The sequence below is a fragment of the Lepisma saccharinum genome, chromosome 13 (genome assembly GCF_977018435.1).
Source record: "Lepisma saccharinum chromosome 13, izLepSacc3.1, whole genome shotgun sequence".
Lineage (NCBI taxonomy): Eukaryota > Metazoa > Arthropoda > Insecta > Zygentoma > Lepismatidae > Lepisma > Lepisma saccharinum.
The window spans coordinates 15,330,653-15,343,210 of record NC_139241.1 but is presented as its reverse complement, the minus strand read 5'-3'; the positions used below and the strand labels follow the sequence as shown (position 1 = coordinate 15,343,210).

General features: G+C 35.3%; 7 non-coding genes across 7 annotated transcripts; all 7 read left to right on the top strand.

Annotated features, from left to right (window-relative positions):
- The first annotated feature begins 1,341 nt into the window (after positions 1–1,341).
- Positions 1,342–1,459, top strand: LOC145997767 (U5 spliceosomal RNA). The gene has a single exon (XR_014443160.1). It is a non-coding gene; the product is annotated as a U5 spliceosomal RNA (small nuclear RNA).
- A 1,556-nt stretch (positions 1,460–3,015) lies between these two features.
- Positions 3,016–3,133, top strand: LOC145997524 (U5 spliceosomal RNA). The gene has a single exon (XR_014442927.1). It is a non-coding gene; the product is annotated as a U5 spliceosomal RNA (small nuclear RNA).
- Positions 3,134–4,695: 1,562 nt separating this feature from the next.
- LOC145997833 (U5 spliceosomal RNA) lies at positions 4,696–4,813 on the top strand. Its single transcript, XR_014443222.1, has one exon. It is a non-coding gene; the product is annotated as a U5 spliceosomal RNA (small nuclear RNA).
- Positions 4,814–6,375: 1,562 nt separating this feature from the next.
- On the top strand, positions 6,376–6,493 carry LOC145997668 (U5 spliceosomal RNA). The gene has a single exon (XR_014443064.1). It is a non-coding gene; the product is annotated as a U5 spliceosomal RNA (small nuclear RNA).
- A 1,561-nt stretch (positions 6,494–8,054) lies between these two features.
- LOC145997816 (U5 spliceosomal RNA) lies at positions 8,055–8,172 on the top strand. Its single transcript, XR_014443206.1, has one exon. It is a non-coding gene; the product is annotated as a U5 spliceosomal RNA (small nuclear RNA).
- Positions 8,173–9,733: 1,561 nt separating this feature from the next.
- LOC145997683 (U5 spliceosomal RNA) lies at positions 9,734–9,851 on the top strand. The gene has a single exon (XR_014443079.1). It is a non-coding gene; the product is annotated as a U5 spliceosomal RNA (small nuclear RNA).
- Positions 9,852–11,419: 1,568 nt separating this feature from the next.
- LOC145997687 (U5 spliceosomal RNA) lies at positions 11,420–11,537 on the top strand. Its single transcript, XR_014443083.1, has one exon. It is a non-coding gene; the product is annotated as a U5 spliceosomal RNA (small nuclear RNA).
- Positions 11,538–12,558: the final 1,021 nt, after the last annotated feature.

Here is a 12,558-nt window from a genome sequence, read left to right as displayed (position 1 = left end):
TTACTTAATTCATGAAGACTTTCTTTACCAATCGTGGGTTTAAATGTCTCTTCTTTGCCAATCTGTGCATTACAGTCACCTAACAGAATTTTCATATCATACTGGGAAAATTTATCAAAGATCTGTTCTAACTCTGCATAAAAATCATCTTTAGTACTATCATCTTTATCTTCCGTTGGTGCATGTATGTTTATTAAAATAATTTTACACCACCTACCCTGTAAAACTGCATATGATATCCTATCATTAATAAATTCTACTGTTTTAAGAGCCGAGATAATTCTATTATTTATGAAAAAGCCTGTTCCAAAATTATGATTTTCAGTACCACCATAGAAAAAGGTATAATTTTTAGTTTTACAATTCCCTTCTCCTGGCCACCTAACTTCCTGGACAGCTACTACATCTAATTTATACTTCACTATCTCATTAACTGTACACTGAAATGCCCCAGGCCGGTAAAGGCTCAGAACATTCCAGGTGCCTAATTTAATATCCTTATTCCTAACGTAGATTTTATCCTTAGTCCAGGGACCTCCCAAAGTAGTCCCCACCCGGATATCCGAACGGGGGACTATTTTACCTCCGGAATATTTTACCTTGGGAACATCCATGGCCTTATATTTCTGTTTCTTGACATGTCTTTTTACAGTGCAGAGTTGTCAGCTCTACGCCTAACCCCCAATATGAATGGAGGAACTACTACACAAGACAAACACTTATTTCTTTCTCTCTAATTTACAATTGTCGAAACGTAACTTGCTTTGATGCCGAGAATTATTACGTTAAGTAATTTCCACGGAACTATCTTGTTTTATATTCATGGCTATTGCCCAATCTATACTAAATTTCGAGATTCCATCACTACATATATACGTGCAAGAATCGCATGACATGAAAGTGACCCGTCACAACCGAAATAACTGCGGTAATTTTCTTTCTTGCTTCGGTTTGGTTTCTTTACGAAACATTATTAAGCATGCTTGTGGGAGAAACCCGAAAGTGTAATAGTCTTGTATATGAGAACAGGTAAACTGAAAATTCTTTGTGAAATGGAATTTGTTGCCAAAGTACAAGTTCCCACTAGTTGAAATGGTGGCCGAGAGATGGCAGAATTTGCTGTCGGTTTATCATTTGTGTACGTTGGTCCGTGCACATGACGCAAATTAGAAATCGGCACGGATTTATATCCTTATTCTCTCGTTTTAAGAAACGAAAATCACACAAAACGAGGTTTTATGTTTCAACAAGTAAAACAGCAATTTCCTACGGAACCTACACGTTCCCATGAGCAGTGAATAGAACTGCAACATAGGCTAGGAAAAATTGGTGGCCTGGAAACAACTCTGGTTTCCGTTCATAAGCAAAAATCTTTCGCCTTTTACTAAAGATTTCCGTGGAGGGGAACAACAAACGAGTCTAATATTATTTTTTATAAAGGCTTGGTACAAACTGAGCCCGATTAGCAAACACAACGAAAACTGTAGGTGGAAATGTGTGCTCAGCTTGATAATCTCTCACCTTCTGAAATTTGCATGCAGGAGGATCTGTATGGGCGCTTGCTGCTAATTTTCCAAATGCTCTTGTCATTTCACAACGAAGCCGAACATGGAAATGACTTCACAGGGAGGATTGTATGGAAATAGAGTTAGCATGATCAAAACAAAGTGTTTTAAACAATATGTTTTCTCCGTTTAAAACATATTTCTTTGTTTATTTCAAATGTTTAAACAAAGCGTTTGAAACATGTTTCTTTTAAGATTTGTTTAAAACACATTTTGATACTTGACGTTTGATAGTTTGTGATTATTTGTGTGTTTTGTAACTACGCGTTTTCCTTAAATGAGTATCATTCTCTTTATTGTGCATTAGAATCTGCTCAGTGGTTCAAAATGTACATCAAATAACACACATATGGTGATGAATACCGTGGGCCACGTTTAAAATTCATGGGTATGATTTATGCAGATGTTTAAGATTTTGATCCATTCACGATGATAATTAATCAGAAGTTACCACTTGGACTCAGTGGGGCCTGGAAACTTTGGATTAGTTGGAGCTTCTCGAACAGCGTACAGGCGAGATTTAAGACTAACATAAATGTGTATTTTAAGAAGTTAGTCAAGCGTTTGCTTGTAATATGAACACAATCAATCCTTGGATGTTCTACAAATACATTATTTTTCATTATTCTTAAAAAAATGTCATCTTGGCATTTTGTTTAAAAGTTTTATTTTTTTAAAAAAAATATATCCTTTTCGACAAATCAACATTAAAAGCATGTTAAAACAAACAAAAGAACACAAATTTGCCAACCCTCTATGGAAGTAATATTGTGAAAAAGAAGTCGTTAGCGTATGATAGGAAATTTTGGAACACAAAATTCCTTTTACTTATTTCTTTCTCTCTAATTTACAATTGTCGAAATGTAACTTGCTTTGATGCCGAGAATTATTACGTTAAGTAATTTCCACGGAAATATCTTGTTTTATATTCATGGTTATTGCCCAATCTATACTAAATTTCGAGATTCCATCACTACATATATACGTGCAAGAATCGCATGACATGAAAGTGACCCGTCACAACCGAAATAACTGCGGTAATTTTCTTTCTTGCTTCGGTTTGGTTTCTTTACGAAACATTATTAAGCATGCCTGTGGGAGAAACCCGAAAGTGTAATCGTCTTGTATATGAGAACAGGTACACTGAAAATTCTTCGTGAAATGGAATTTGTTGCCAAAGTACAAGTTCCCACTAGTTGGAATGGTGGCCGAGAGATGGCAGAATTTGCTGTCGGTTTATCATTTGTGTACGTTGGTCCTTGCACATGACGCAAATTAGAAATCGGCACGGATTTATATCCTTATTCTCTCGTTTTAAGAAACGAAAATCACACAAAACGAGGTTTTATGTTTCAACAAGTAAAACAGCAATTTCCTACGGAACCTACACGTACACATGAGCAGTGAATAGAACTGCAACATAGGCTAGGAAAAATTGGTGGCCTGGAAACAACTCTGGTTTCCCTTCATACGCAAAAATCTTTCGCCTTTTACTAAAGATTTCCGTGGAGGGGAACAACAAACGAGTCTAATATTATTTTTTATAAAGGCTTGGTACAAACTGAGCCCGATTAGCAAACACAACGAAAACTGTAGGTGGAAATGTGTGCTCTTGCTCAGCTTGATAATCTCTCACCTTCTGTGATTTGCAGGCAGGAGGATCTGTATGGGCGCTTGCTGCTAAATTTCCAAATGCTCTTGTCATTTCACAACGAAGCCGAACATGGAAATGACTTCACAGGGAGGATTGTATGGAAATAGAGTTAGCATGATCAAAACAAAGTGTTTTAAACAATATTTTTTCTCCGTTTAAAACATATTTCTTTGGTTCTTTCAAATGTATAAAAAAACGTTTGAAACATGTTTCTTTTCAGATTTGTTTAAAACACATTTTGATACTTGACGTTTGATAGTTTGTGATTATTTGTGTGTTTTGTAACTACGCGTTTTCTTTAAATGAGTATCATTCTCTTTATTGTGCATTAGAATCTGCTCAGTGGTTCAAAATGTACATCAAATAACACACATATGGTGATGAATACCGTGGGCCACGTTTAAAATTCATGGCTATGATTTATGCAGATGTTTAAGATTTAGATCCATTCACGATGATAATTAATCAGAAGCTACCACTTGGACTCAGTGGGGCCTGGAAACTTTGGATTAGTTGGAGCTTCTCGAACAGCGTACAGGCGAGATTTAAGACTAATATAAATGTGTATTTTAAGAAGTTAGTCAAGCGTTTGCTTGTAATATGAACACAATCAATCCTTGGATGTTCTACAAATACATTATTTTTCATTATTCTTAAAAAAATGTCATCTTGGCATTTTGTTTAAAAGTTTAATTTTTTTAAAAAAAATTATATCCTTTTCGACAAATCAACATTAAAAGCATGTTAAAACAAACAAAATAACACAAATTTGCCAACCCTGTATGGAAGTAACATTGTGAAAAAGAAGTCGTTAGCGTATGAAAGGAAATTTTGGAACACAAAATTCCTTTTACTTATTTCTTTCTCTCTAATTTACAATTGTCGAAACGTAACTTGCTTTGATGCCGAGAATTATTACGTTAAGTAATTTCCACGGAACTATCTTGTTTTATATTCATGGCTATTGCCCAATCTATACTAAATTTCGAGATTCCATCACTACATATATACGTGCAAGAATCGCATGACATGAAAGTGACCCGTCACAACCGAAATAACTGCGGTAATTTTCTTTCTTGCTTCGGTTTGGTTTCTTTACGAAACATTATTAAGCATGCCTGTGGGAGAAACCCGAAAGTGTAATCGTCTTGTATATGAGAACAGGTAAACTGAAAATTCTTCGTGAAATGGAATTTGTTGCCAAAGTACAAGTTCCCACTAGTTGGAATGGTGGCCGAGAGATGGCAGAATTTGCTGTCGGTTTATCACTTGTGTACGTTGGTCCGTGCTCATGACGCAAATTAGAAATCGGCACGGATTTATATCCTTATTCTCTCGTTTTAAGAAACGAAAATCACACAAAACGAGGTTTTATGTTTCAACAAGTAAAACAGCAATTTCCTACGGAACCTACACGTTCCCATGAGCAGTGAATTGAACTGCAACATAGGCTAGGAAAAATTGGTGGCCTGGAAACAACTCTGGTTTCCCTTCATACGCAAAAATCTTTCGCCTTTTACTAAAGATTTCCGTGGAGGGGAACAACAAACGAGTCTAATATTATTTTTTATAAAGGCTTGGTACAATCTGAGCCCGATTAGCAAACACAACGAAAACTGTAGGTGGAAATGTGTGCTCTTGCTCAGCTTGATAATCTCTCACCTTCTGAAATTTGCATGCAGGAGGATCTGTATGGGCGCTTGCTGCTAATTATCCAAATGCTCTTCTCATTTCACAACGAAGCCGAACATGGAAATGACTTCACAGGGAGGATTGTATGGAAATAGAGTTAGCATGATCAAAACAAAGTGTTTTAAACAATATGTTTTCTCCGTTTAAAACATATTTCTTTGTTTATTTCAAATGTTTAAACAAAGCGTTTGAAACATGTTTCTTTTAAGATTTGTTTAAAACACATTTTGATACTTGACGTTTGATACTTTGTGATTATTTGTGTGTTTTGTAACTACGCGTTTTCTTTAAATGAGTATCATTCTCTTTATTGTGCATTAGAATATTCTCAGTGGTTCAAAATGTACATCAAATAGCACACATATGGTGATGAATACCGTGGGCCACGTTTAAAATTCATGGCTATGATTTATGCAGATGTTTAAGATTTAGATCCATTCACGATGATAATTAATCAGAAGCTACCACTTGGACTCAGTGGGGCCTGGAAACTTTGGATTAGTTGGAGCTTCTCGAACAGCGTACAGGCGAGATTTAAGACTAATATAAATGTGTATTTTAAGAAGTTAGTCAAGCGTTTGCTTGTAATATGAACACAATCAATCCTTGGATGTTCTACAAATACATTATTTTTCATTATTCTTAAAAAAATGTCATCTTGGCATTTTGTTTAAAAGTTTTATTTTTTAAAAAAAATTATATCCTTTTCGACAAATCAACATTAAAAGCATGTTAAAACAAACAAAAGAACACAAATTTGCCAACCCTGTATGGGAGGAACATTGTGAAAAAGAAGTCGTTAGCGTATGAAAGGAAATTTTGGAACACAAAATTCCTTTTACTTATTTCTTTCTCTCTAATTTACAATTGTCGAAACGTAACTTGCTTTGATGCCGAGAATTATTACGTTAAGTAATTTCCACGGAACTATCTTGTTTTATATTCATGGCTATTGCCCAATCTATACTAAATTTCGAGATTCCATCATTACATATATACGTGCAAGAATCGCATGACATGAAAGTGACCCGTCACAACCGAAATAACTGCGGTAATTTTCTTTCTTGCTTCGGTTTGGTTTCTTTACGAAACATTATTAAGCATGCCTGTGGGAGAAACCCGAAAGTGTAATAGTCTTGTATATGAGAACAGGTAAACTGAAAATTCTTTGTGAAATGGAATTTGTTGCCAAAGTACAAGTTCCCACTAGTTGAAATGGTGGCCGAGAGATGGCAGAATTTGCTGTCGGTTTATCATTTGTGTACGTTGGTCCGTGCACATTACGCAAATTAGAAATCGGCACGGATTTATATCCTTATTCTCTCGTTTTAAGAAACGAAAATCACACAAAACGAGGTTTTATGTTTCAACAAGTAAAACAGCAATTTCCTACGGAACCTACACGTTCCCATGAGCAGTGAATAGAACTGCAACATAGGCTAGGAAAAATTGGTGGCCTGGAAACAACTCTGGTTTCCCTTCATAAGCAAAAATCTTTCGCCTTTTACTAAAGATTTCCGTGGAGGGGAACAACAAACGAGTCTAATATTATTTTTTATAAAGGCTTGGTACAAACTGAGCCCGATTAGCAAACACAACGAAAACTGTAGGTGGAAATGTGTGCTCTTGCTCAGCTTGATAATCTCTCACCTTCTGTGATTTGCAGGCAGGAGGATCTGTATGGGCGCTTGCTGCTAAATTTCCAAATGCTCTTGTCATTTCACAACGAAGCCGAACATGGAAATGACTTCACAGGGAGGATTGTATGGAAATAGAGTTAGCATGATCAAAACAAAGTGTTTTAAACAATATGTTTTCTCCGTTTAAAACATATTTCTTTGTTTATTTCAAATGTTTAAAAAAACGTTTGAAACATGTTTCTTTTCAGATTTGTTTAAAACACATTTTGATACTTGACGTTTGATAGTTTGTGATCATTTGTGTGTTTTGTAACTACGCGTTTTCTTTAAATGTGTATCATTCTCTTCATTGTGCATTAGAATCTGCTCAGTGGTTCAAAATGTACATCAAATAACACACATATGGTGATGAATACCGTGGGCCACGATTAAAATTCATGGCTATGATTTATGCAGATGTTTAAGATTTAGATCCATTCACGATGATAATTAATCAGAAGCTACCACTTGGACCCAGTGGGGCCTGGAAACTGTGGATTAGTTCGAGCTTCTCGAACAGCGTACAGGCGAGATTTAAGACTAACATAAATGTGTATTTTAAGAAGTTAGTCAAGCGTTTGCTTGTAATATGAACACAATCAATCCTCGGATGTTCTACAAATACATTATTTTTCATTATTCTTAAAAAAATGTCATCTTGGCATTTTGTTTAAAAGTTTTATTTTTTTAAAAAAAATATATCCATTTCGACAAATCAACATTAAAAGAATGTTAAAACAAACAAAAGAACACAAATTTGCCAACCCTGTATGGAAGTATCATTGTGAAAAAGAAGTCGTTAGCGTATGATAGGAAATTTTGGAACACAAAATTCCTTTTACTTTTTTCTTTCTCTCTCATTTACAATTGTCGAAATGTAACTTGCTTTGATGCCGAGAATTATTACGTTAAGTAATTTCCACGGAACTATCTTGTTTTATATTCATGGCTATTGCCCAATCTATAGTAAATTTCGAGATTCCATCAATACATATATACGTGCAAGAATCGCATGACATGAAAGTGACCCGTCACAACCGAAATAACTGCGGTAATTTTCTTTCTTGCTTCGGTTTGGTTTCTTTACGAAACATTATTAAGCATGCCTGTGGGAGAAACCCGAGAGTGTAATCGTCTTGCATATGAGAACATTTAAACTAAAAATTCTTCATGAAATGGAATTTGTTGCCAAAGTACAAGTTCCCACTAGTTGGAATGGTGGCCGAGAGATGGCAGAATTTGCTGTCGGTTTATCATTTGTGTACGTTGGTCCGTGCACATGACGCAAATTACAAATCGGCACGGATTTATATCCTTATTCTCTCGTTTTAAGAAACGAAAATCACACAAAACGAGGTTTTATGTTTCAACAAGTAAAACAGCAATTTCCTACGGAACCTACACGTTCCCATGAGCAGTGAATTGTACTGCAACATAGGCTAGGAAAAATTGGTGGCCTGGAAACAACTCTGGTTTCCCTTCATACGCGAAAATCTTTCGCCTTTTACTAAAGATTTCCGTGGAAAGAAACAACAAACGAGTCTAATATTATTTTTTATAAAGGCTTGGTACAAACTGAGCCCGATTAGCAAACACAACGAAAACTGTAGGTGGAAATGTGTGCTCTTGCTCAGCTTGATAATCTCTCACCTTCTGTGATTTGCAGGCAGGAGGATCTGTATGGGCGCTTGCTGCTAAATTTCCAAATGCTCTTGTCATTTCACAACGAAGCCGAACATGGAAATGACTTCACAGGGAGGATTGTATGGAAATAGAGTTAGCATGATCAAAACAAAGTGTTTTAAACAATATGTTTTCTCCGTTTAAAACATATTTCTTTGGTTATTTCAAATGTTTAAAAAAACGTTTGAAACATGTTTCTTTTCAGATTTGTTTAAAACACATTTTGATACTTGACGTTTGATAGTTTGTGATTATTTGTGTGTTTTGTAACTACGCGTTTTCTTTAAATGAGTATCATTCTCTTTATTGTGCATTAGAATCTGCTCAGTGGTTCAAAATGTACATCAAATAACACACATATGGTGATGAATATCGTGGGCCACGTTTAAAATTCATGGCTATGATTTATGCAGATGTTTAAGATTTAGATCCATTCACGATGATAATTAATCAGAAGCTACCACTTGGACTCAGTGGGGCCTGGAAACTTTGGATTAGTTGGAGCTTCTCGAACAGCGTACAGGCGAGATTTAAGACTAACATAAATGTGTATTTTAAGAAGTTAGTCAAGCGTTTGCTTGTAATATGAACACAATCAATCCTTGGATGTTCTACAAATACATTATTTTTCATTATTCTTAAAAAAATGTCATCTTGGCATTTTGTTTAAAAGTTTTATTTTTTAAAAAAAATTATATCCTTTTCGACAAATCAACATTAAAAGCATGTTAAAACAAACAAAAGAACACAAATTTGCCAACCCTGTATGGAAGGAACATTGTGAAAAAGAAGTCGTTAGCGTATGAAAGGAAATTTTGGAACACAAAATTCCTTTTACTTATTTCTTTCTCTCTAATTTACAATTGTCGAAACGTAACTTGCTTTGATGCCGAGAATTATTACGTTAAGTAATTTCCACGGAACTATCTTGTTTTATATTCATGGCTATTGCCCAATCTATACTAAATTTCGAGATTCCATCATTACATATATACGTGCAAGAATCGCATGACATGAAAGTGACCCGTCACAACCGAAATAACTGCGGTAATTTTCTTTCTTGCTTCGGTTTGGTTTCTTTACGAAACATTATTAAGCATGCCTGTGGGAGAAACCCGAAAGTGTAATCGTCTTGTATATGAGAACAGGTAAACTGAAAATTCTTCGTGAAATGGAATTTGTTGCCAAAGTACAAGTTCCCACTAGTTGAAATGGTGGCCGAGAGATGGCAGAATTTGCTGTTTGTTTATCATTTGTGTACGTTGGTCCCTGCACATGACGCAAATTAGAAATCGGCACGGATTTATATCCTTATTCTCTCGTTTTAAGAAACGAAAATCACACAAAACGAGGTTTTATGTTTCAACAAGTAAAACAGCAATTTCCTACGGAACCTACACGTTCCCATGAGCAGTGAATTGTACTGCAACATAGGCTAGGAAAAATTGGTGGCCTGGAAACAACTCTGGTTTCCCTTCATACGCGAAAATCTTTCGCCTTTTACTAAAGATTTCCGTGGAGGGAAACAACAAACGAGTCTAATATTATTTTTTATAAAGGCTTGGTACAAACTGAGCCCGATTAGCAAACACAACGAAAACTGTAGGTGGAAATGTGTGCTCTTGCTCAGCTTGATAATCTCTCACCTTCTGAAATTTGCAGGCAGGAGGATCTGTATGGGCGCTTGCTGCTAAATTTCTAAATGCTCTTGTCATTTCACAAACGAAGCCGAACATGGAAATGACTTCACAGGGAGGATTGTATGGAAACAGAGTTAGCATGATCAAAACAAAGTGTTTTAAACAATATGTTTTCTCCGTTTAAAACATATTTCTTTTTTTATTTCAAATGTTTAAACAAAGCGTTTGAAACATGTTTCTTTTCAGATTTGTTTAAAACACATTTTGATACTTGACGTTTGATAGTTTGTGATTATTTGTGTGTTTTGTAACTACGCGTTTTCTTTAAATGAGTATCATTCTCTTCATTGTGCATTAGAATCTGCTCAGTGGTTCAAAATGTACATAAAATAACACACATATGGTGATGAATACCGTGGGCCACGTTTAAAATTCATGGCTATGATTTATGCAGATGTTTAAGATTTAGATCCATTCACGATGATAATTAATCAGAAGCTAGCTACCACTTGGACTCAGTGGGGCCTGGAAACTGTGGATTAGTTCGAGCTTATCGAACAGCGTACAGGCGAGATTTAAGACTAACATAAATGTGTATTTTAAGAAGTTAGTCAAGCGTTTGCTTGTAATATGAACACAATCAATCCTTGGATGTTCTACAGATACATTATTTTTCATTACTCTTAAAAAAATGTCATCTTGGCATTTTGTTTAAAAGTTTTATTTTTTTAAAAAAAAATATATCCTTTTCGACAAATCAACATTAAAAGCATGTTAAAACAAACAAAAGAACACAAATTTGCCAACCCTGTATGGAAGTAACATTGTGAAAAAGAAGTCGTTAGCGTATGATAGGAAATTTTGGAACACAAAATTCCTTTTACTTATTTCTTTCTCTCTAATTTACAATTGTCGAAATGTAACTTGCTTTGATGCCGAGAATTATTACGTTAAGTAATTTCCACGGAACTATCTTGTTTTATATTCATGGCTATTGCCCAATCTATAGTAAATTTCGAGATTCCTTCACTACATATATACGTGCAAGAATCGCATGACATGAAAGTGACCCGTCACAACCGAAATAACTGCGGTAATTTTCTTTCTTGCTTCGGTTTGGTTTCTTTACGAAACATTATTAAGCATGCCTGTGGGAGAAACCCGAAAGTGTAATCGTGTTGCATATGAGAACAGGTAAACTGAAAATTCTTCGTGAAATGGAATTTGTTGCCAAAGTACAAGTTCCCACTAGTTGAAATGGTGGCCGAGAGATGGCAGAATTTGCTGTATGTTTATCATTTGTGTACGTTGGTCCGTGCACATGACGCAAATTAGAAATCGGCACGGATTTATATCCTTATTCTCTCGTTTTAAGAATCGAAAATCACACAAAACGAGGTTTTATGTTTCAACAAGTAAAACAGCAATTTCCTACGGAACCTACACGTTCCCATGAGCAGTGAATTGTACTGCAACATAGGCTAGGAAAAATTGGTGGCCTGGAAACAACTCTGGTTTCCCTTCATACGCGAAAATCTTTCGCCTTTTACTAAAGATTTCCGTGGAGGGGAACAACAAACGAGTCTAATATTATTTTTTATAAAGGCTTGGTACAAACTGAGCCCGATTAGCAAACAAAACGTAAACTGTAGGTGGAAATGTGTGCTCTTGCTCAGCTTGATAATCTCTCACCTTCTGAAATTTGCAGGCAGGAGGATCTGTATGGGCGCTTGCTGCTAAATTTCCAAATGCTCTTGTCATTTCACAAACGAAGCCGAACATGGAAATGACTTCACAGGGAGGATTGTATGGAAACAGAGTTAGCATGATCAAAACAGTGTTTTAAACAATATGTTTTCTCCGTTTAAAACATATTTCTTTTTTTATTTCAAATGTTTAAACAAAGCGTTTGAAACATGTTTCTTTTCAGATTTGTTTAAAACACATTTTGATACTTGACGTTTGATAGTTTGTGATTATTTGTGTGTTTTGTAACTACGCGTTTTCTTTAAATGAGCATCATTCTCTTCATTGTGCATTAGAATCTGCTCAGTGGTTCAAAATGTACATCAAATAACACACATATGGTGATGAATACCGTGGGCCACGTTTAAAATTCATGGCTATGATTTATGCAGATGTTTAAGATTTAGATCCATTCACGATGTTAATTAATCAGAAGCTACCACTTGGACTCAGTGGGGCCTGGAAACTGTGGATTAGTTCGAGCTTCTCGAACAGCGTACAGGCGAGATTTAAGACTAACATAAATGTGTATTTTAAGAAGTTAGTCAAGCGTTTGCTTGTATAATGAACACAATCAATCCTTGGATGTTCTACAGATACATTATTTTTCATTATTCTTAAAAAATGTCATCTTGGCATTTTGTTTAAAAGTTTTATTTTTTTAAAAAAAAATATCCTTTTCGACAATTCAACATTAAAAGCATGTTAAAACAAACAAAAGAACACAAATTTGCCAACCCTGTATGGAAGTATCATTGTGAAAAAGAAGTCGTTAGCGTATGATAGGAAATTTTGGAACACAAAATTCCTTTTACTTATTTCTTTCTCTCTTATTTACAATTGTCGAAATGTAACTTGCTTTGATGCCGAGAATTATTACGTTAAGTAATTTCCACGGA